The following is a 23,467-nucleotide window of genomic DNA, read 5'->3' on the forward strand; positions in this document are numbered from 1 at the left end:
AAATAAATTACAATTAAAATCACGAGTATAAAATAATAAAGAAAATAAATATAGATGAAAATAGAAATAAAACTTAAGGTTGTGGATTCTTGCCAGGGACCGAGTTAAGAAGGTTGCATTACTGGAGTTACGTATCCTCCTCATTTTTGGGAGATAGCTCAAAATAAGCAAAGGATCGCATGGGTCTGCTTAGGAATGGTAAGCTGATGTTGGCATTACTGGAGTTACCTATCTTCCTTATTTTTGGGTGGTAACTCGGAATAAACAAGAATCGCATGGTTTTGCTTAGTAACGGCTGCACATTTGGCACTGTCTACGCAGCAAATGGTGCAGTATGTTGTGGGTTTAACTTTGGGGAAGGTAGGTACAAACAAGTCAGAGGGCATTTCTAATGGTTGTGATAGGAGTCAACTTATACCTACACTTTAATCTAATATCCATATTTATTGATTTAATGTCTTTAAAAATAAATAAATTTGACAATAGTGCACTAATACTTGTGACTTTAAAGTTGTTAGTACAATGATGACTACTCGAAATAGGGACTACCCAAAATAGAATGAAATGTACTCTTAGTTGTAAAAAGTAACCAATGATGTGATGCCACATCAGTTGTGCAAGTTTGGGTACTCATTTTGCATGACAATTGGTTTCACTTTTGGTTTGGGCTGTTTTGGACAACTTGGCATAAAACATGCTGATGTAGCATCATATTGATAATGTGGATTTGAAACCGTAGTTATAAATAGACGATTCAACAAGTAAGCTGCTACAAAAAATTGGGAGTGATTTGAAAATTTCACATAAGATTTTGATATGCGCAGAGCTAGGGCATTCAAGTATTAGACCCCTACCGCAAGTTAGAAGGGGCATTTGGAAACCGAGCACATAGCTTTAGGAAATATTCTTCTGGGGTCTTTTGTCAATTTTGCATTCACATAATTATTCTTACACGTGCGTGCTTTTGTCATCATTGTTTGCACAATATCTCTATGTAAAGTTGAGTTCTCTTATAGATATACATGCTTTTTATTTATGTTCATTTCTTATTCTGATGATGTATTATCTAATGTGATTTGGAACATTAATACAAACAAATGCTCAACAACAATATTATTGACTGTAATATTACCTTGTGCACATGAAATGTTTAAGTGCAAATAAAGATTGATAAAAGATTTAACCAATTTTAGATTTTGAATATTTTTTGAACTTTATAAATAAAGGTTAGTCAAATGACTAAGAAAGATATTGGGTAAATCAACTTCACCATAGTTGCTATGTATACTCTAAAATTATAGTTGCTAACCTTCTTTTTTTGTCATTATATTATAATGTTTAAGAAATAATACCATCAAATAATTATTCTATAAAAAATAGTAATTTATGATCACATTGTTATATTGTCACACACCCACCATAAATGATCTAATGCAACATTTAAATATGAATCACTACTTTTAAAGAAGCTCCAATGAGTGTAGAGAATCAATAAAATATGTAATCAATTTTGGACTTTGAATGGTTTTTAAAATGTATAAATGAATGCTAAATAAATGAGTAAAAATTGTATAGGGTAATTTAATCTCACCATACTTGCAATGTATCTTCTAACATAATAGTTACTTAACCTCCTTTTCTTGCCATTGTGATATAATGATAAGGATATGCTCAACTCTTTTTGGTAAAGAAATAAAAATATTATGATCATATTGTTAGATTGTCATAAATATCCCATGAAAAGATCTGATTCAATATTTTAATATAAATAACTACCTCTAAAGAAGCTCCAATGAATCCATAAAAAGAGTACAATTATAATTAGTTAAGGGGCAACAATAAGTCTCAAGCATCAATCCACATGAAAAGAGTTGCATTCGTTGAAAAGAGGTGGATGCAAATGAGGGTCATGACTATTCAACCCTCTATCGAGCACATAAAAAGGAAAATCCATTCATTTGGAGGATCCATCAGATAATAGAGTTCGATTTGGAAAAAGAATTCAGAAATAAAATACAACAATATATACTAATTTTTTTTTGATAGCTAAAAGGCCACGAGGTCAAAGATTGTGTTCATAATTAAAAAATCATCTCAATTGGGCACCAAAGACCAGAGATGGATAGTTATCATTGGTGGAATGGGCACAATATATACTATTATGAAAAGTAGTAATCTTAAGATAAATCTTTTAGGAATCTTCAAGTCTTACTTGTTTGATTGAGTTACTAATCCATCAAGAAATATAGAATTAGTAATTTACCTAATATCTCTTAGTCACCATGTTTGAAATCAATGTGAAATATTTTCTTGAGGTCCTATACTTTTTGGTGACAAAGGCAAATGAATTTGACTCACATATGAGTTTTCTTGAAATTTTATAGGGGCTTTACTAGGAGTTATGTGGATTTTCAACTTAGCCAACTCTATTGGTGTTTATTTATACATTTTTTTGAGATCTAGAAAACACATCTAGACCTTCAAAATTAGCGGTTAGTTTTCTTTCTGCATTTTTAACAACTTGTGTTTGTAATAATTTTGAAATTATGTTTCTAATTTTGAAGATTACTTAGCAGTTATTGTTATCTTGGTAGAGGGTAGCTTTATGAAAAATTTCTAGCTTTGTGAGTTTACCCAAAAATGGAAAATTCAATAATTCTAAAAATTTGCCAAAAAAAAGAAAATTTGGATTTTTTTTGGATTTCAAAAATGTGTATTTCATCTAATTCAATTCTTAATAATGTATTAATGTGAAAATATATTGTGTGTTGCATCATTTATTATTAGAGAAAAAAGATGGCTGGGAGAGGAAGAATAAGAGGACAAGGAGGTGTTACCCAAATGCAAAAATGATGCAAAATCTACGAATGCAAGTTGAAGTACTTACAAAACAATTAGAAAATCAAGGAATACAAGGAGGGAACGAATCTAATGAAGGGCCAAGACCAAGAGGTGCTGATCAAATTAAAGAAAATGAATAGTTGGAAGAAGTGAGCTTTGAAGAGAGAATTCTCAAGGCCTTAGAAGGGAAAAATGAAGGTATTAAGATTGATGTTTCAGTCTATGTCGGTAGTCTTAAGCTAGACAAATTGATAGACTAGCTAAATGAGATGAGAATTACTTTTGAATGGAAGCCTATAACAGAGAAAAAGAAGATGAAGTTTGCATGTAAAAAATTAAAAATGACATGCAATGATATGATGCAATCATCTCCAAAAGGAATAAACGAGAAAAAGGTGGGAAAAGATCAAGGCATGGAGCAAGATGGAGAAAAAGTTAAGAGAAAATATCTTACTCATAGATTATTCACAAATCCTCTTTCGTAGGTTCCAAAATTTGAAGTAGAACTTGTCTTTTGTGCGAGATTACACAAATGAATTCTACAAGTTATTCATGTGTATAGAGCATCAAGAAAATTATGAGTAGATGGCTACTTGATATATGAATAACCCAAAATTTTCTATTTAGGATGAGTTGAGCATGCATTGTGTTAACAATATGGAGGAAGCCTACCAGTTTTCTCTAAAGAATGGAGAAAAAAAGGTAATACATTAGAGGAACAAAGGAGGTAGAAGGTGTACCCCAACTCCATTTTGAGGAGGTTAAAATTATTATCAAGGAGAGTCCTCCTATGGATTTGAAAATAATGTAGACACTAAAGAAGATCCTCTGAGTCAAGAAAGAGGAAGGGGGTTTAAGAGGGGATGACGTTATTGAAGCATAAGATGCTGGCAAAACTAAAGGCCTTTTACTTCTTTTAGGTTTGGAGGACACAAAGCCTTTGAATGCTCAAACTATAACATGCCAGAAAGAAATTGAGGACAACCTAGAGTGAATTTGGTTGAGTCAAAAATCACAATAGAAGGGGTAGAGAAAGAAGTTTCACTAGATGTGAGAATGACTCATATGATGAACAAATCGATGATCATCCCATATAAGGAGGAAGTTCCCATAAAGAATTTTGAGGATTGATGTCTTTGAACCAATATCTTTAGAGCTAGATGCACCTCATGTCGAAAGGTATGCCAAGTTATTATTGATGGGGGTAGTTGTGAGAATATGGTTTCAAGAAAAATGGTAGAGAAACTGTATTTACAATGTGAGAAGAAGCATCCTCATCCTTACCATTTTGCATGGTTTAAAAAAGGAAATGAATCACTACTAATAAAATATGTCTAGTTAGGTTTACCATATGAAAATTCTATAAGGATGAGATATGGTGTGATGCTATTCCTATTAATGCTTGTCATATATTGTTGGGAATGCCATGGCAATATGACAGGAAGATCAAACATGATGGAGATAAAAATAAACAAGCTACTATTATGCATTGGTAGTAAAAAGAGGAGAACAAGAAAACTTAGTACCACATGATGCAATAAAGATACTAGAGTTGTTTGATGATGTTGTGCTTGAATAGTTACCTAATATTCTACCACCAAAAAGGGATATTCAATACCGTAGTGATCTAGTTGCTAGAGAAACTCTGCCTAATCAAGTGACTTATCAGATAAATCCAAAGGTGGCTTGATTAGAGATAGAATGAGACCTCGTGCAGTACATTGTGACTCCAAAGGACACATGGAGGATCTGCGCCAATAGTAGAGAAATTAATAAGATTACCATTAAGTACCTATTTCCTATTCCTCATGTAGAGGCCATGTTGGATGAACTAGTAGGGGCCAAGTGCTTCAACAAGATTGCTATGTGAACTAGATATCACCATATTCATATTTGTGAAGGAGATTAGTGGAAGGACACTTTTATGGCTAGGGATGTTTATTATGAATGGATGGTTATGCCATTTGGAATTTCTATGTACCTAGTACATTCATGCGGTTGATGAATATTGTACTATGGCCTTACATTGGTAAGTTTTTTGGATTTTATTTTGATGATATCTTAGTTTTAGCAAAATCAAAGAAGAATATTTACAACACTTAAGGATCATCTTAGGTGTATTGAGGAAATAAAAGCCTATGCAAATTTGAATAAGCATTGATTCATGCAAAACAGTTTGACTTTTCTCGGCTTTGTCATTTTCAAAGATGGTGTTCAAATGGATCTAGAAGAGGTTAAGTAAATCCTAAAATGACCTAGTCCTTCCAAGATAACATAGATAAAAATCTTTCATGGGTTGGGAACTTCCAATCAAAAGCTTATTAATTTTTTTTAGCAATATTGTAGCTGTTACTCCTAAAAGTAATCATATTTCCAATTAGTGTCAGAAGTGTGCATAGAAACCAAGCTACCATATTTCCCGAGCAATGAATGAGGAGATGAATGAGTCTTACTATTACGCCCAAGCTCAAGTATTCACTGAGTGATTCTACTTATACTGAGAAAATGAGTTAGAATATACCGAGGTATTAGAGACTATCGATCTACATACATGACACCAAGCAAATGACACATTGAGCAATAATATGTTAGAATATTGTATTTATTGAGTGTTACATAGGCTAGATCAAAGTATGAATTGGTAGAAAAGTTTATGCAACACGATCACACCAAGGAGGAGAAACAATTTGCACTAATTGATGTAAAGATTTGAAAGGATTTTCTCAAAGAATGTGAATTGATTGTTGCTAATTTCAAGAATGAAATGATCAATGATAATAAAGAATTAAAGGAAAATGAAACAATATACAATTCTAACTATTGATTGTGATCAAAGAACAATTCTGGAAAGTTTGAAAACCTTAGTTAGGTTTGGAAATGAAACGACAAAATGAAATCTATAAAAGGATACATCAAGTAAAATTTTTGTTGTTGTTATTGTTGATATTGTTAAATTTTGGTAAGGCGATAGCGAAGTTTTTTGTTTTTGAGGTATTGAAAAAAAGAACGAAGACCAAAATTTAGAACAAAGGTTAGATATCAAATTGAGGAGAATAGAGAGAAATTATAGATCTATCATAGAAGGTGATAACTAGCGAGCATAAGAGGGATCTAATCAAGAAAAGTAAGTTTCTATTGTATAGATCATTTGTACTTTCTTAACACTATAAAAATTTTCTAAATCCTTTAAAAAGGTAGACTTAACAATCTTATATGGAAATCTCTTAACTGAGGACACACCTGAAGAGTGTTGTAAAATACTTCTAAAATGTAGAGCTTTATAGGTCTTATTGTATACTCCTAATCAAGTAAGTCATTAGAAGTGACTAAATATTGTAGCCCTAACTAGGCATCCTTTTACTACAGTAGTGATGGATTTGTGGACACCATCCCCACCACAATTTTCCCTCTGACCAAGGGTTTCTGTAATACCAAATGAATGTGATATGTGTTATGTTTCACGAGCTTATATGTTTTAGTTGGTGAATGTTGAATTAGTTATGCTATTTTGATTTATAATCTATTGTGATAAAATATTAGTTATTACCAAGTCACATAAAGAAAAAGAAAAGTTCTAAATTTGTTTAAAGCTAAAAGTTTTAGAGGATTCTAATTCACCCCCTCTCTTAGCATCCTATCTCTCCTGTCTATTCCAACAATTGGTATAAGAGCTTAGTTCTCTAATTGAAGGTTTTATTGTCTAAGAGTAAAATATTAGAGTCATGGAGAAGTACATACTGGATAGGACTATTGAAAACCATATACAGTGAGTCAAATGAATGAGCTAAAGAACAACATGAAGTGATCCTTGAATAGGAGGAAAGAAATTTCCCAACAAACAAATGAGACAAACTATCATGAGAAATTTATTGAAGAATTATTTGATGGAAATATGTCTAATGAATCTAATGCTTCCATAGCTGATCTATTGGAGAAAAACTAGTCTTACCAAGAAGATTAAATCACTGAGAATGGAACAAGAGTTGCAGTCTACTAGGATGTGTGAAGTAATGGAACAAAAGAGAAAATATGAAGATGAAAGACAAATGATAGGAGAAGTCAAGAGACACAAAAGAACTATGATATGAAAAATAAATTACTCAGTGTAAACCATGAAATTAACAGGAAGATGGAAGAAATTGTAGAAATATGGATAAAAAATGAAAGACTGAGGAGTGAATTGAAATATGAGAAAGAACCCATTTAGATAATGAAGAAATCACAAGAAAGTGTCAAATTACTAAATGAATAACTTAGAGAATAGAGGTGATTGAGAGATACAAATGGCTTAGGTTACACTGAGTACTCTACAATCGAGAAAGGAGAATCATCAAAACAAGTCAAGAGAAGAAAAGTGTACATCAATCGAAAGCCATTGCCCAAACAACTTCGGGGGTAAGAATACTGAACTCCTTGTCCAACTGGCCTCTATATTATTCCTTTTAGAATAATATAAATTCAATTGATCTCTATGACTCAAACTCTTGCTCTGTCCTCTTATTGTGCCAATACCACACCAATTACTTCTTAGATCTCAATACCAGATCTTTAAATTTGCATCACATTGATCCTTTGATCGCTTACTCACATTTACCACTTCGTATATCAATTGCACAATTCAACCTTACACAAAATATATATTTCATCACAAGGAAAATAACCTTTCTTTATACCATGTCCTCAAAATAATTCTTTGAGTCAGATTTGAGGATTTTTCAATTAATTATAATAGAGCCTCATTAAGATAATAAAATTCATTAGATCTTTTTGCAATTACAAAATAATGTTGGCTCATAGTAATTACAAATTTTCACACATGCAACCTTGAACCTCATGCACTCATTGGTATCATCATCTGGTTGTCTATTGTCACTGTCTAGCTTCCCTCATCATGATTCTGTCACTATTAGGAGGTACAATCTGATCACCATAAACCGCTTCTCAGGTACTCTGTCTACACATTATCTTATGTAAATCACAAATAACTTTCACAGGTCTTTGACTTTCTGCACACACACTTGTCCACATCATTAGGACATATTGTAGAATATATTTTCAACCGCACTTGACCTCATAGTTAATACACAGTTCATACGACCTCATTCTTTATTTTCTACTCTGTCAGTAATTATAGAAACAATACCATGTTGAAATCAATGACAAACACAATCATGAATGCAACATGTCAATCTCTAGCAGTGCTTAGGATACTCCCCCAAATGAATACGATCAACATTCATGCTAACAAAACCATCTTGGGAACTGACAACCCATGAATCTCACTCTTCTAAAGTGAGCTCTATTATGAGCAAACCTTGTTAAAGGTTACATACACAGTTAATGTGACCTTGTTAGAGGATTTTCATCAAAGATCATCTCGACATTATTCAATCCTTGAAAATTTCTAAAGAGTGGCCTACTCTAAAGGACTTATAACACATTCAACAAAATGTCACCATATAGGATTTCAAATGACTATTAGGTTGACTTAGTTAAGAGATTTTCTGATACAATGATTATAAAGTAACAATAACATGATATATTAGGCTTTAGCACTACCTTGCTTGTTCATATCTCTATGTCAATCAATATCTTTCCTCTTTTAATACTCTGATCCCTTTTTGGCTGATTCACATAATTCACACATCTAAATAGGACTTCCTTTTCTTGATATTCACAATGTTGTCCTACTTGGTTCTCCTTCTGCTATCTCTTTCTTCTTTAACTTGATAAAAAAAAATGAACATCTTGCTCATCCCTTAAATAAAAATTTGTTTCCATTCCTCTATAATCCTCTAAGTTTTTCCTCTTGATCATAATCGTGAGATTTTCATCAAGTTTAGATTCATTGAATCTAGACACTCAGGAGCTATAGTTCCACCTCCAACTTTGTGCTTCAATTCAAATTGTTAAATCTCCTTCATCATATATTCTTTGATCTCCATCCATTGATCTCATAACTAACTTCTTGCTTATCTTCAAAACCTCTTGAACAATCTTTATTTTCATCAAATATCAACCTTAGATTTAATCTTTTCTAAACTTGTTCTTCGTTTTAATGCTTGGTTAACATTACATCTTGCTCGGTCAACTCTAGACTCAGTTAAAACTATAATTTTTTCAGTTAACACTACACATTCACCACTTTCTCATTAGGTTCTTGGTGATAATTGTACTTTCTCAATTAATATTGTGGCTCTTCATTCACCGATCAAATTGTCTTGCTTATACATGATCTAAATACTCAATCAAATTATGTAAAACAATCAAACCAACATTATACAGCCAGAGTCTAACTCTTTCAATTTCCCATTGAATTATCATACACTTATCATTACTTACATTATCATTTTACTTTCTTCAAATCCTATTCATCAATCAAATCCTCTTGGCACTCTTTTGAATTACCATAATATCTAACCAATTAAGGCTTGACATCATTGAAAATGTAACAAATGATATGACTTTCACATACATTACCAACATGATCAGTTGGGGCTAACAATTACTTTCTAAGATATCCCTATCTTGTGCCATGTCATAGGTATTAGGAAGCCAAAATTCACTCTAGTCCATTGGCTGGGCAAAACTTTTCACTCTCTTGGTTTTATAAAAGTCAACCCTCTTAAGAAGGCTAAATCTAAATCTCAAAGATTAGTACAACCTAAATAAATGTAGTTTTGTTGTTAAATATTTTTCTCCCTCTTACACATAAGAATTTTATTGTTGATTTCCCTTCCCAATCCTTATATCCCTCCTCCTCTATTGTCACTTAGTTAGACTACTAGTAACTTTCTCTCAAAGAATTTTACCCCTCACGAGGTTAAAAATGTTGCCTTTGATGATCACCATGACCTAGACACTATTGGATGTAAGGTGGATAAAACTTATGTGTTCTACAATGGGAACAATTCCACTTCCAAATAACTCATTCTACAAATTCAAATTACAAGGAAAAGGATTAATAGGTTGGAGGTCATGGATTAGGAAGAGAATAAAGTGGATAATTAGACTCAAGAGAAGGGAGATTAGAGTAGGTGTAATGTGGTGATGATTGTTAGTGTAGTTTTTTATTTTTCCTATTTTGCTAGGTTTTTCCTACACTTTTAATAATCTCGCTTAGGTTAATAAAGCATGTCTTATTAGGTGAATGGTTGTGAGGTGTCACCTTCCTACATGTGAACATCAATTAGCTATCTTGGAGATATACTTTGCTATCTTTAGTCCGATAGATGGTTGCTCCTTATTGGTTGGTGTTGCCACCTCCTCCCTCTTCCTAGCCTATATAAGCATGCTAGCTGGCTTGTATTTGGATCTATTGTTTTTGCATCCTCTTAATGTTATTTTGCTTCCAGCATTTGCATTACTCTCTTGGAGACTAACTCTATGATGCTATTTTGATTTTGTATCATTTGCATTCATAGTTTAGATATTTACTCTTTGCACTAGTTTTCTGGGTTATTAATCTTTTCAGATTCTAACATGGTATCAGAGCTTTTCTATGTGCAAGAGTAGATTTTAGTTTCCTTATTTGAGAGATTCGAGGAGGGCAAATAAACTTTATTGCAATTTTTTAAAAAATGAAGTATGCTCTTCTTTTGCATCTTTGGATGATTCCGAGAATCAGAAAAGTTTTGACAAAAATAGTTTTTCTTTGGGGTTTCAATCTCAAAATTGACAACCAACTTGCACATTTGGAGTTTTCAATCAGTATTGTAGGTTCCAGCATACCATTGATGGACTTAGGAAGCTGATCCAACATTTGCATGTCATATTTTGGTTGCTGGGGTCGTTTTTTGATTTTTGGAGCCATTTTTTTACTGTTAAAGGCATCTAATTTACACTATAGCAGCATCTTCTGTACATCAGCAAGAAAAATTCTTTTTGGGTTTTGTTCGCAGCGTCGAAAAACCATCTGGGTATCTTTTAGATTTTGCATGCAAGCTGTATATTTTGCAGAATCGAGCATGCAAAGCTATAGCCATACCCCTCTCCATGGGCAGTCGCAGATTTGAACGCAGTTTTCAAATGTCTCGTTCTTGCTCATATGGACTCCGATTTTGATGATTCTTGTTATGAACTTGGCTATTTTTTTGTGCTCTATCCACTAGCGGAGTTGTTTTTTGATTTTCATGCATGAATTCTTCAGAAATTGCAGATTCTCAGCCGTGACTGTGCACAGTTCTCGTTTTGGAAACTTCAAAGGATCATAACTTTCTCATACGACCTCGTATCGAGGCGATTCTTTTTTTGAAAGTGCATGATTTTTCGAGTAGATCGCAGTGGTGCTATTTGTTTCTTTGATTACTGTGCCCAAGTTTCGCTTTTAGCGTATGCTCTTCATGAGGGTTTGTAATGAATTGAAATCAAGACCAATAAGTATTTCTTTCTAGTGGTAGTTGTAAACACACTAAAATAAAGTGCCAAATCATTTTTTTTGGGGGGGGGGGGGTTGTTCTTTGATTGAGTAAAGAGGGGGGGGGGGGGGCATTGTCGTGGCTGGGTTCTCTTCTTTCTAGCATTTCTTCTCTATATTTCTTCATCATGGATCAAAAAAATATGCCCATCCTAACTCCATACAATTACTTTGAGTGGAAATCACGCATGACAATTCACTTAAGGAAAGCTAGATTAAATAGGATAACTATGGGACTTGAAACTGAACCTGCTAAAGATGAAGATAAGCCTAAGTGGTTTAATAAATGTGATGAGACATTTGGAACATTGTGTTTGTCTGTTTCTCCTAACTTGCTATTTCACATTGAGTCTTTGGATACACCAAATGAAGTATGGACAAAGCTAGAAACACTATTTGGCACATAAGATTCAATGAGGGGTCATATGTTGGAAAATGAATTAATTAGTTTGAGTCCAGGAAATTTCAACACAATCCAAGATTTCTTCACCAAATTGAAATCACTAAGGCTGCAATTAAAACAATGTGGAATTGAAAAGAAAGATGAACAACTGATTCTTAGTATTCTCTCTAAGCTAAGTTCAGAATATTCTGTGTTTGTCTCTACCTTCTATGCTACTAAGGGTGCACTTGGTACTCAATTCACCATGCCATCTTTAGATGATTTTGCTGTCAATCTCACTCGAGAATAGGACAAGCTAATCCAGATGGGCATTCTTACGTCCTCTAAGTCACATGCCTTGGCTGCTAACCAAGGCACAAAAGAACAACAAGGACAAAGTAGTAATAACAATAGTAAGGACAAGAAACAAAAGAATAGCGAGGAGAAGAAGGATCAGATGCCAATTTCTTCAAAAGAAACTATTGATACACCATCTTCTAAGGGCAATAAGCCTAAGAAAGAAAAGGTCAAATGTGCTTATTGTAAAAGACCTAGTCATGATGAACATAAATGTTTGCAGAAACAACTTGATCACTTGACATACATTCTTGAGAAGAATAATATCAGTGTTCCTGAGTCTATCAAACAAAGTTCTAATGAAGGGTCTAACAAGGAAAAAGAAAACAGCAAGGGGAAAGGAAAGGGCAAGGCCCTTTTTGCAGTTGCTTCCTCACCATCCACTTGGGTTCTTGATTCGGGTGCTTCACACCAAATGGATTCATCTAAGGAAGAAATTGCATCCTTGGAGCCGTGTACTATGCCTTCTATTTTGATGGGTGATAACACTCTTGTTGAGGTGTGTGGGAGAGGGTCTGTTGATGTGAGGGATGGTACATTCCATGATGTTCCTTATGTACCCTCATTGTCAACTAATCTCCAATCGGTACACCAGATCACTCACACAGGTTTAGGCAAGTGGGTTGATTTCGCTCCTAGTTCAGTGGAGATATGTGAGTTGCACAATGATTCTACAGTTGCAGTTGGGAGAGCAGATCATCAGTCACGACTCTATATGTTTTCTCACTTTGTTCCTGATCCTCCTTTGACTGTTTCACTCACTCACTTTAATGATGTGAGCAGATTATGGCATGAGTGGTTTGGCCATCTTAACTTCCACTACTTGCATCAGCTTAACCAGCAGAGCATGGTCACAGGGTTGCCTTCTACTTTGACATTGGAGTCACTTGGAATACATGATAGATCTTCTGATGGGTCAGATTCACTTGAGCAGTCTTCTACCTCCACTTTTGATGCAGAGAGTGATTTAGAGGACTCACCTCCTTCCTCTCCTAGTCATCATTTACAGGTTGATGATTCTCCTCTAGATTCTCCATCTTTTGGTCCACTTTGGGCTAGACAGACCTTGCAATTTGCAAGTGATTGGGTTGGGGATCCATCAGACACCAAGCAGACTCGTTCACAATTCCAGGATGCTCTACATATCTTCATTGCTACTACCTCAAATCCACAGTCCTTTCATAAGGCTTCTGGTATTTCTGAGTGGGATACAACTATGCAAGAAGAGTATAGTTCCTTGATGAGGAACCACACTTGGGATGTTGTCCATTTTCCTAAGGGAAGAAAACTTGTTCGATGTAAGTGGATCTACCGGACAAAATTTTCAAGCTTTGCTGGGGGTGTGGGATGCTTCATCTTTTGGGGGGGCCTCTTCCTCTCACTTGGAGCCCTAATTTTCTTTGGGGGGTCTCTTTTCTCTCTCTTTTGGGGGAATTTTATGTACATGGGTACCTCATTAGGCTTGACTTGCCGGGACCCATTTCTACATCCACCTAAGCTTTGCTTATGGGGGGGTGTTAGTGTAGTTTTTTATTTTTCCTATTTTGCTAGGTTTTTCCTACACTTTTAATAATCTCGCTTAGGTTAATAAAGCATGTCTTATTAGGTGAATGGTTGTGAGGTGTCACCTTCCTACATGTGAGCATCAATTAGCTATCTTGGGAAGATACTTTGCTATCTTTAGTCCGATAGATGGTTGCTCCTTATTGGTTGGTGTTGCCACCTCCTCCCTCTTCCTAGCCTATATAAGCATGCTACCTGGCTTGTATTTGGATCTATTGTTTTTGCATCCTTTTAATGTTATTTTGCTTCCAGCATTTGCTTTACTCTCTTGGAGACTAACTCTATGATGCTATTTTGATTTTGTATCATTTGCATTCATAGTTTAGATATTTACTCTTTGCACTAGTTTTCTGGGTTAATAATCTTTTCAGATTCTAACAATGATTCCACCCAGAATCTTTATAAGTGGGAGATCATGGAGGAGCATATCAAAGACCTTAAGAACTAGATTCTCAAAAAGGAGAAGAAAACTAAAATTATTTGTGCTTTATATCTAAGGCTAATTAGTCCTAGATTAATAGACAATTCTAGTACCTTGTTACCTACAAAAAGGATATGATAGAAAAGACCCCCCAATCTCTCAACTCATCATAGTCAGAGATGGATGAAAAAAGGAAAAATCATAAAAAGAGAGATAGAAGATTATAGGTCAATCTTAAAGGTGGTACAACTTCTTCCGATGTTGGTACTACAAATCCTGGAAAGAAGGCATCGTTTCTAGACAAGATAAAGGTGCTTAATGAAGAATAGAAAGGGATTCCCTTTCCTCCTATATAGTGTCTAGTTTACTAGTTTTTTGGTTGCTAGTTCTAGGTTTAGTTATTATTTCTTTTTATTAGTTAGTTGTCTGAATTTACTTTTTCTGTTTCCTTTTGTGTCATTTGTTCAAACTTGATGTTAGTTTAGTTTTTAGTCTTAGGCCCTATACTACTTGAAATAATTAGAACCAGGCATGTTGAATCAATGGAAAACTCTCATGTGAGAGATTTCCTATAATTTTGACAATAATGTAAAGGGACCTATTGGGTGCCTTAATAATTATCTTGGAATCAAAGGTAAATAAAAGTTCAAGCCAAGGTCTAGTTTTATGAGTAAATTTCAAAGCATTACTAGACTTACAATACACATGATTAGTCATTATTTCCTTACGGGTTATAGGATCCACAACATTGGTGAAATGAGAAGGTAAATAATTAGTGAATATTTTTAAGTGGATGATACAAATTTATTTTCTTTACCTTAGACACCCTCCAAAATTATGGTGTTGGAATGAAAAAAAGTCTTGGATAAGATGTTTCAACCAAACACCCTTTTTAGTATTGTGATTGATTTAACAATGATATTCACAAAAGAATTTGGGGACATAAAACATTAGCAATGGTTTGGGATAATTGATATATATTTGATGAGAGGAAGTATCAACACATTAACATTAATAAACTTAGGTATAATATCATGTAACTTGATTCAAAAAGACGAGTAAATGATTGATATGTAAAGATTAAATCTAATAAAGGAGCCACACTTGGTTTTGCTACTAAAACTTGTCTACTGAGTAAATGATTTAAAGATTGTTATTGATGAGTCCTTTATTTATTTTTCAAAAATTTGAAACTATTGTTGAAAGAAATTACTCACATCAACTATCAGCTTTGATAAAGATGATTAAAATTGACTTAATTGAAGCTAATTAAATGATATAAATTGATAAAATAATAACTTATCTCTAATGCATTTTGGTAATTGAAATTTAATATGTTTTAATAATGTTGTAGTGCCCACCCATATTTTTATTTTCACTTAATATTGCCAAACTCTTTTTGGCTACTTTTTTGATGTGAGTTGGTTTGTTCAATGTGTTAGGATTAAACCTTAGGCAGAAATAACAATTACATAAAAATATAAACAATATCAAAAAATAATAGATCACACAGAAAAGAACACAAGACACCAAGATTTAACATGATTCATCCAATCCTTGGGCGTTGTCCACCAAAAAACAAGTGCAATATTATTACAATCCAGTGATTACAACCTGATTACAATCCGTAATTCCTTACAGTTCAATACCGCTTCAAGAACTAATTTTTGCATCATGCACTATGAAACAATCCCTACTTTCACACCTTTTGCTACTACAAGGGAACCTTTTGAAACCTTCCAATTTTAATCATTAAAAGTAACTACACAAACCTCAACACCAAGTTGCCCTACTAGAATTAAAGTCCTACTTAGCCTTGGAACATGTCTTACCTCATGTAGTAGCCAATGATTTCCTTTCTACAACTTAATCTTAACTTCTCCCTTTCCAACAATCTGATAAGGTTCATTATCCCTCAATTGAACAAGCCCAAAATCCCCTTGGACATAATCCAAAAAATAACCTCTATGAGGTGTAGCATGAAATGAAGCACCATAATCTAAAACCCATGAATTATCAACACTTTCTAAAGACAAAAGCAAAGCATCCTCTTCAGATTTGTTACTTACCACATTTGCCTCCTTGTCTCCATCTGGTTTATCTCCATTTTTTTTTTCAATTCCAACAATCTTTCTTTTTATGCCCTAGTTTCCCACAGTACTAGCAGTCGTTTGGTCCTCTTGATTGAGACCTCCTTCCTTTTGAATTTCCTCTTGATTTCCCATGATTTTCAGAATTACTTCCTCTCTTAGTTTTTTTGCCTCAACTTTGTGCGTTCAAAACACTTCTTGATGTAGATCCACATGAGGATTTCCTACGAGTTTCCTCACTCAAAATAACACTGATCACATCATCATATTTTAGGGTACTAGATCCAAGAACATAATTACTCATAGCCATTACCAAGCCATTCCAGCTTTTAGGCAAAGAATGCAAAATCAATAAAGCCCTAATTTCTTCATCAAAATTGATACCTATAGAAGATAACTGACTAGTAATACTATTAACCTCATTTAAATTATCTACAATAGATCCACTTTCTGCCATTTTCATATTAGATAAACACTTCATGAGAAAGACCTTGTTTGAAGTGGAGGGCTTTTCATATAGTTTTGCTAGAGTTTGCATCAACTCTGTTGTTATCTTCACTTTTGTAATTTTAAATGCCACCGATGGTGCTAGGCATAATCAAATACTTCCAAGTTCCTTTCTATCCAAAAGATCCCAGTCGTCGTTTGACATAGATCCTTGATTCTTGGTTTTGCCTTCCAATGACTTTCATAAATCCTTCTGATAAAGATAGTCTTCCATTTGCATCTTCCATAACTGAAAGTTCTGCCCATTAAACCTATCAACCCTTAACTTATCCTCATTTTCCATCGCTCCCACTCAATTGTGAGACTTTTGTATAGAGGATAACTGATTATGTTGAGAAGGTGTTGCAACATTTCTCTATGGAGAATGCTAAAGCTGTCAGTACACCTTTACCTAGTCATTTGAAGTTGACTAAGGAGATGTGTCCTAAGACACAAGAAGAGGAGGATGAGATGTCCAAGGTACCTTATGCTTCAGCTATAGGAATCTTGATGCATGCTATGGTATGTACAAGGCTAGATATTGCACATGTAGTGGGAGTCGTTAGCAGATATACGAGTCATCCAAGAATTGAGCATTGGAATGTAGTAAAATGGATTCTCAGATATTTGAGAGGAGCATCTAGTAAGTGTTTACACTTTGGGGGCTCTACTACTGACTTATAGGGCTATGTTGACTTAGATTTGGTAGGGGATATTAATACTAGGCAGAGTACTATAGGTATGTATTTACTATTGGTGGGGCAACTATGAGATGGGTTTCTAGGTTACAGAAGGTTAATGCTTTATCCACTACAGAGGCATAGTATGTTGCTGCTACAGAGGTAGCCAAGGAGATGATATGGCTTCAGTTCTTCTTGAAAGAATTGGGACACCCTCAAAGGGATAATTATTCATTTACAAATAGTCAAAGTGCCATCCATCTTGCAAAGAATTCCACTCTGCATTCAAAGACAACACATTCAATTGCGATACCATTTCATTTGGTCAATTTTGGATGATGGACAGTTAAAGCTAGATAAGATACATACATATGACAATCCAATAGATATGTTTACAAAGGTAGTGACAAGGGAGAAGCTAAATTCCTCTTTAGCTTCGGTTGGTCTTCTAGGCTAAACAAGAATACTAGAACAATAGAGTCCAGGGTGGTTTGATCCAGTGGGAGCCCCATATGGTAGTAGTATTGCTACAAGATCAGTCTCCAAGTGGGAGATTGTTGTCTAATGTGGAGTCTAATTAGTCCCCAAGTGGGAGATTATTAGTTTATGGTGACTGATCAAGGAAGTATTGTACATACTTCATAATTTTTTTAAATTTTTTTTGGTACTATTCATGGATTCACCACTAAAGTTTGGGCTAATATTCATCAATTTATGACTGACATGTAGTAACCCTAAAGCGGTAAAAATGCTTATATAAAAGGGCTTACAGTTAGGGATTATTTTATAGTGAGTGATGCAAAAATTGGTTCTTGCGGTGGTATTGAGCTGTAGGGGATTATGGATTGTAATCAGTTTGTAGTCACTAGATTGTAATAATATTGGACTTGCTGTTTGGTGGACATAACCTAGGGATTGGGTGAACCACGTTAAATCTTGGTGTCTTGTGTTCTTTTATGTGTGATTTATCATTTTCTGATATTGTTTAAATTTGTATGTAATTTTTATTTCTATTTGACGTTTAATCCTAACACAATGGTACTTGAGGATAGAGCTGAATGACACCACTTTATGTTTGGATATATATATATATATATATATATATATATATATATATATATATATATATATAATGATCCATTTCTTAGTTGAGATATTTTAGTTTAGTTAAGGTTTATTATTACTTTCATGATGATGATCCTTTATATGCTTTCTATTAGTGGTTATAGTTATTTTCATGATGATATCATATTATGTACTTTTAGTTGATGATTATAGCTATCCTCTAACTACATGAGACACAACATGTCACTTATCAAATTACTGTGTGTGTGATACATGAGCATGCTAGGTGTAAGGTAAATCTTGCATCACCCAATAATATTTCTATTTCCAGTTTTGTGTTTTCAATAAGGGCTATTCCAATGCAGAGTTGCTATTTGTGGAAGCTTGTTCATTTTAGTAAGTTGATCTTATGAGCTCAAATTGTTCTAATTTCATATGTGGAGGTTCACCTTAGATATATTAGCATACCAAATGAGTTTCATTTCTATATTATATGTATGCTATTATTATAGAATTTTGGTATGAATTTTGCCTATCCAAACTTTAGGCTTAGCAATGAAGGCCTAAATGAATTTGAAATAAGATAAAACCTGAATTGATGGACACAATTTTTTTTGTATCAATTTAGCTGCCATTTCTGAAAAGGGTTTCTAATAGTCCACCAAGTCAACAATTTTTTAGTTATGGTCTCAAAAAGTGGGCCATTTGAAAATGTAATTTGTAAATTATCTTGAGCCAATTCTATATAATAAAGTGTAATAAAATAATACAATATGAGGTTGGTTGACCTCAAGAGTTAGAGATTAGTGTTTAGAACCTTCATAGGTGGTAAAAATTGCCTATATAAGGAAGGCCCATAGGTTCTCGAGGGTAGTTTTGGGTGATAGCATTATAGTAATAAAGTATTTTTCTTATTAATTGATTTTAATTATTAAGTGACTTATTATCTCTAGTTTACTTAAGTTAAACTTTAGGCATATAATAATTAATTATTTTATTAATTATTATCATGCAACCTAGGTATTTAGGCATATAATAATTAATTATTTTATTAATTATTATCATGTAACCTAGGTTTTACTGGTTAGGGTTTTGATCTCCTTTTATAAGGATTGATCTTTCTTTGTAATTTATTCATTCACTTTTGTTAATAGACATCTCTCTTTTTTCTCATCAAGAATGTCTCATCATGGATCTTGAAATTCTAGCTTCCATAGCTTCAGTTGTGGGGTTGATCTTATTGGAATTACGATAGGAAAAGTAAACTTCAGATTGGGGGGGGGGGTGTGAATCAGTGCTTTAAACTTTTACCCATAAAATATTCACCACACATCCATCTATATATTCAATAAGTAAACTAAAATACCATGTAAAGAATATACATCTAGAGTATGTAAAATAAGTAAGCATTCACACATACATTACACAAGATATGTTTACCCAAAAACCCTCTAATGAGAAGATAAAATTGGGGTGGGTATGACACACACAAATCTTCACTACTACAGTAATAAAGTGTATCCAGTGAAGGTTACAATGTTTGATCATGAAACATTATCTACCTTGTGAAAGGTCTACCCTGTTAAAGGCTTACAAAGATTGTTAGGTCTTACCCTATTAAAGGATTTTACCACCCTGTTAGAAGTGTGCCTGGTTAAAGGACTTCAACTCACAATTAAGTAAGCACATTGTTAGAGGATTTCAATACAATTGATTAGGATTACTCTATTAAGAGATTTAACTGATTCACCTGTTAGAATGTCTCAGCAATGATCCTGTAATTAGCACTTTGATGCTTGATGAAAAATCACTTCTATCGGCCTGCTATGTACTTGATCCTTCTTGATCAGATGTCTCTTTGCTGTTCATTATTTCCTTTCTTTGTTTTCCTATTTTTGATTTTGCAATTCAATTTAGATCATAATACCTTTTTCACCATGAATGTCCTAGTTTTTGCTCATACAAAACTCTCCTTGATCATTCATCCATTCCCTCTCTTGCACATATGAAGTTTAGGGTTTGTCCTTCTAAAGAAGACCTAGGCGACTTAGGGTTAGGTATGAATCAATGACTATGATTCATCCATTTCATTGCTTAAATCTTCCCTTTACCTGATTGGGTGCATGTAATACATAGGGATTCCCAATTAAGATTCATCCTTATTATCAAAATGTCATAATTCAATCCTTAAGTCTTCCTAAAAAAGGTTTACATAGTAGTTTGTGCTAATATAAACAAATATGAAAAAAATGTGTTACTCAACTTCTGAAGTCCCTAGTGCTCAACAGTTACTTTGAACTCAATGTTGTCACTCAGCATCTGAATGACTTAGCATGCGCTACTTGGTCATCTCCTAAATCACTCGGTACATATTGTTTGCTTGACACTTGAGTGACATGGCTTGTGAGTGACTCGACACTCACTATTTACTTGACATGTTCTAACTTATATGTTGTGCTTGGTATATGTTACTTGTTCAACATGAACTAAGTAAATGACTTAAGTGTATAGACACTCACTAGTCAAAACCAATATGAGATTAACAATCTCCCCCTTTGTCATGAGTGTCAAAAACACTTGGTAATACATTAATACTCTTATTCCTATGAGAATAACATAAATGACTATTCAATTTCTATACAAAATTTTAAAATATCAAAAATTTGCAACATGACTTATACCTCAAAATCTCATAACTCCCCTTGAGTTGTTTGATCTGTTCTGTACTATACATTGTATCAAAATCTTTCTCCTATTGAGTAGATTGCCTCAACTGATACTCTTTCTCTATTTTCTCTATTTACTGCTTGTTTGCTCTCCCACTTTCTCTTACTCCCCCATTCTTGCTCCTCCATAGCTCTTACTCCCCCTTCTTGATGCAGATGTCAATGGGTTATACACTAATAGTGTATTTGTCCAAAAAGGATTTATGGACCTCAAGTATAATTTTAACAGCTACATCCCAATTATCACATGTTATCTCCAAAGACTTAATTTGGATGACCAACTTGGCAGTAAGGTGTATAGCCATCTAACGTAGAAAGATTAGGGTTTTTCTTCATAAGTGTTTCTGCATAGCCTAGCTCCTTGTGTAGAATCACCATGTGAGGAGTCAATGTAGACTGAATGCTAATAGTTTAGCCCTTATGTTGGCTTCTTCTTCTTGTAATGATACTAATTGACTTTGGGTTTGCAAAAGGGTCCTAAAGTGTTTCTTACTTTGAGCTGGAGTCATGGGCAATTTAGCACCGAATAACTACATTTGACTTTCCAAGCTCAAGATGTGATTCCTTATCTCTTGTGTGAAGAGTGTAGGATTACACAATTTGGTGTACAAAGAGAAAATGCTCTCTAGTACCTTCTTTACAATATCTATCTTAGTTGCCAATGCAACTTGTGTTAGTACAATATCACTAGATATTCTCTCATTCACTTTGATTCGAAACTTTTTCTCAGACCATTCTAATAATTTGACATTAGTATCTAGGTTTGTATCACTTACTTTTTCTACTATGTTGTTCAATTGTTCAATGATTGGCTTTGTTTCATTCGGAGTAGGAAAACTAAATGCATCTAAGAAGATGTCTTTGATCTCAATCAAAGCTTGCTTCTACCTATGCTCCCTTCTGAGCAGTTCTTGATGTTTCTTTCTTGTGAGGGCCTCTTGTAGTATACCCATCTGCTCAATTGTTATTGCTACATAATCAAACATAGGAAAAAAATTTTCTTAACTAGGCTAACATCTCCATAAGTTATTACCTCTTTTTCCTTAGATGAGCTAGGACTCAACTCTGAGAATTACAATGGTGTTGAATCTATGCTCGACCTCTGAAGAGTTTGATTGGAAGGAGTTCCTAATTTTGCTAATGTTACTAGTGCTTGAATTACTTCTAGCTCCATTAGATTGGGTATCAAATTTTTCTCTTCAGGCTTGTCCTTTTTTGCCTCTTTGATTTCAATTTCACCTTGAACTTGTGTTGGAGGTGTAGGTACATCTACTTGACCTATTTGACTTGGTGTCCATCATTGACTAGTATTTCCACCTTATCTTCTCCAACTATTTCAACTTTGTCTTTTTTAGGTTCTTGAACATTTTCTAAGACTGGAGTTCTTTCCATGGGTGTATTGACAGTGCATCCTGCTATCTCCTTCCTTTGATATACAACTAAGGGTTGTGAAAGTTGTACACTTGATACTAGAGGAGTGATTGTAGGCATTTCTTTTGTTTTCACTTCCTCCCTTGCAATCATAGTCTCTGACTTCTAAATTTTATCTATACTTACCAATACAAAATTGTTTCATGATTTGGCCTATAGTGTAGATTAGATAAGTATCCTTTTCAAATCTTCCTCTATTAGGGGATTGATGTTTTGATCAGTAGGATCACATACATCCTTTACTATAATAATATTAGTACTTGCACTTATTATTTGTAGAGGGCTAATACTCTATATTTGTGTATCTTATACACTGTTCTATTTGTTGCTCTACCTTAGCTATTGCCTGATCATCAATATTCAAATCAGTTCCTCCCTCAACTATGCCTTCTTCATTGCTATCCTCTTCATCATCTTCTACCTCAATAGGTTCTCGTTCATCATCTTTGGCTATGGCTAGTCCATATGTAATCTTCCACATTCATTTGGACTTCTTTACAACATCCTCTATGTTGTTCTGTAATATGCTAAATGATCTATACTTAGGTACAAATCTCACAACATATTTCTTAATGGCTTTAGACATTTTAGCCTTGTTGAGCTTTGGCATAACTTGAGTGAGGGCTATCTCCTTAATTTGCTTCTCTGTGTCTAAACAATAGTGCCATTTTTTCTCAACTCTATCATATAAAATCTTAGGTATGGAGTTGGAGATTTCTTGAGGAGCTTTCTCAAAAGTAGCTATTATGACATATATTGCCTCCACTACTTGATTCTTCTCAATATTTTTAAGGTTATCAAATTCAATGTGTGAGAAACTTGACAAATACACATTGTTTCTAATGTTCTCACATAAATTATCTAGATCTAAGGAAGGACTGTGAGTCACCACTTGAAATTGGTTGGTTTCATCAAATTCAATCTTCTCCTCATCAAATTCAGCCTAAGAAACATAATTTATTCTTATTATTTTTTGTGCTCCACCTTCCCACTCTTTAGGTTTCACTAC

The sequence above is a fragment of the Cupressus sempervirens genome, chromosome 9, assembly GCF_028749045.1.
Source record: "Cupressus sempervirens isolate cs-2001-9-10 chromosome 9, ASM2874904v1, whole genome shotgun sequence".
In the NCBI taxonomy this organism is placed as follows: Eukaryota; Viridiplantae; Streptophyta; class Pinopsida; order Cupressales; family Cupressaceae; genus Cupressus; species Cupressus sempervirens.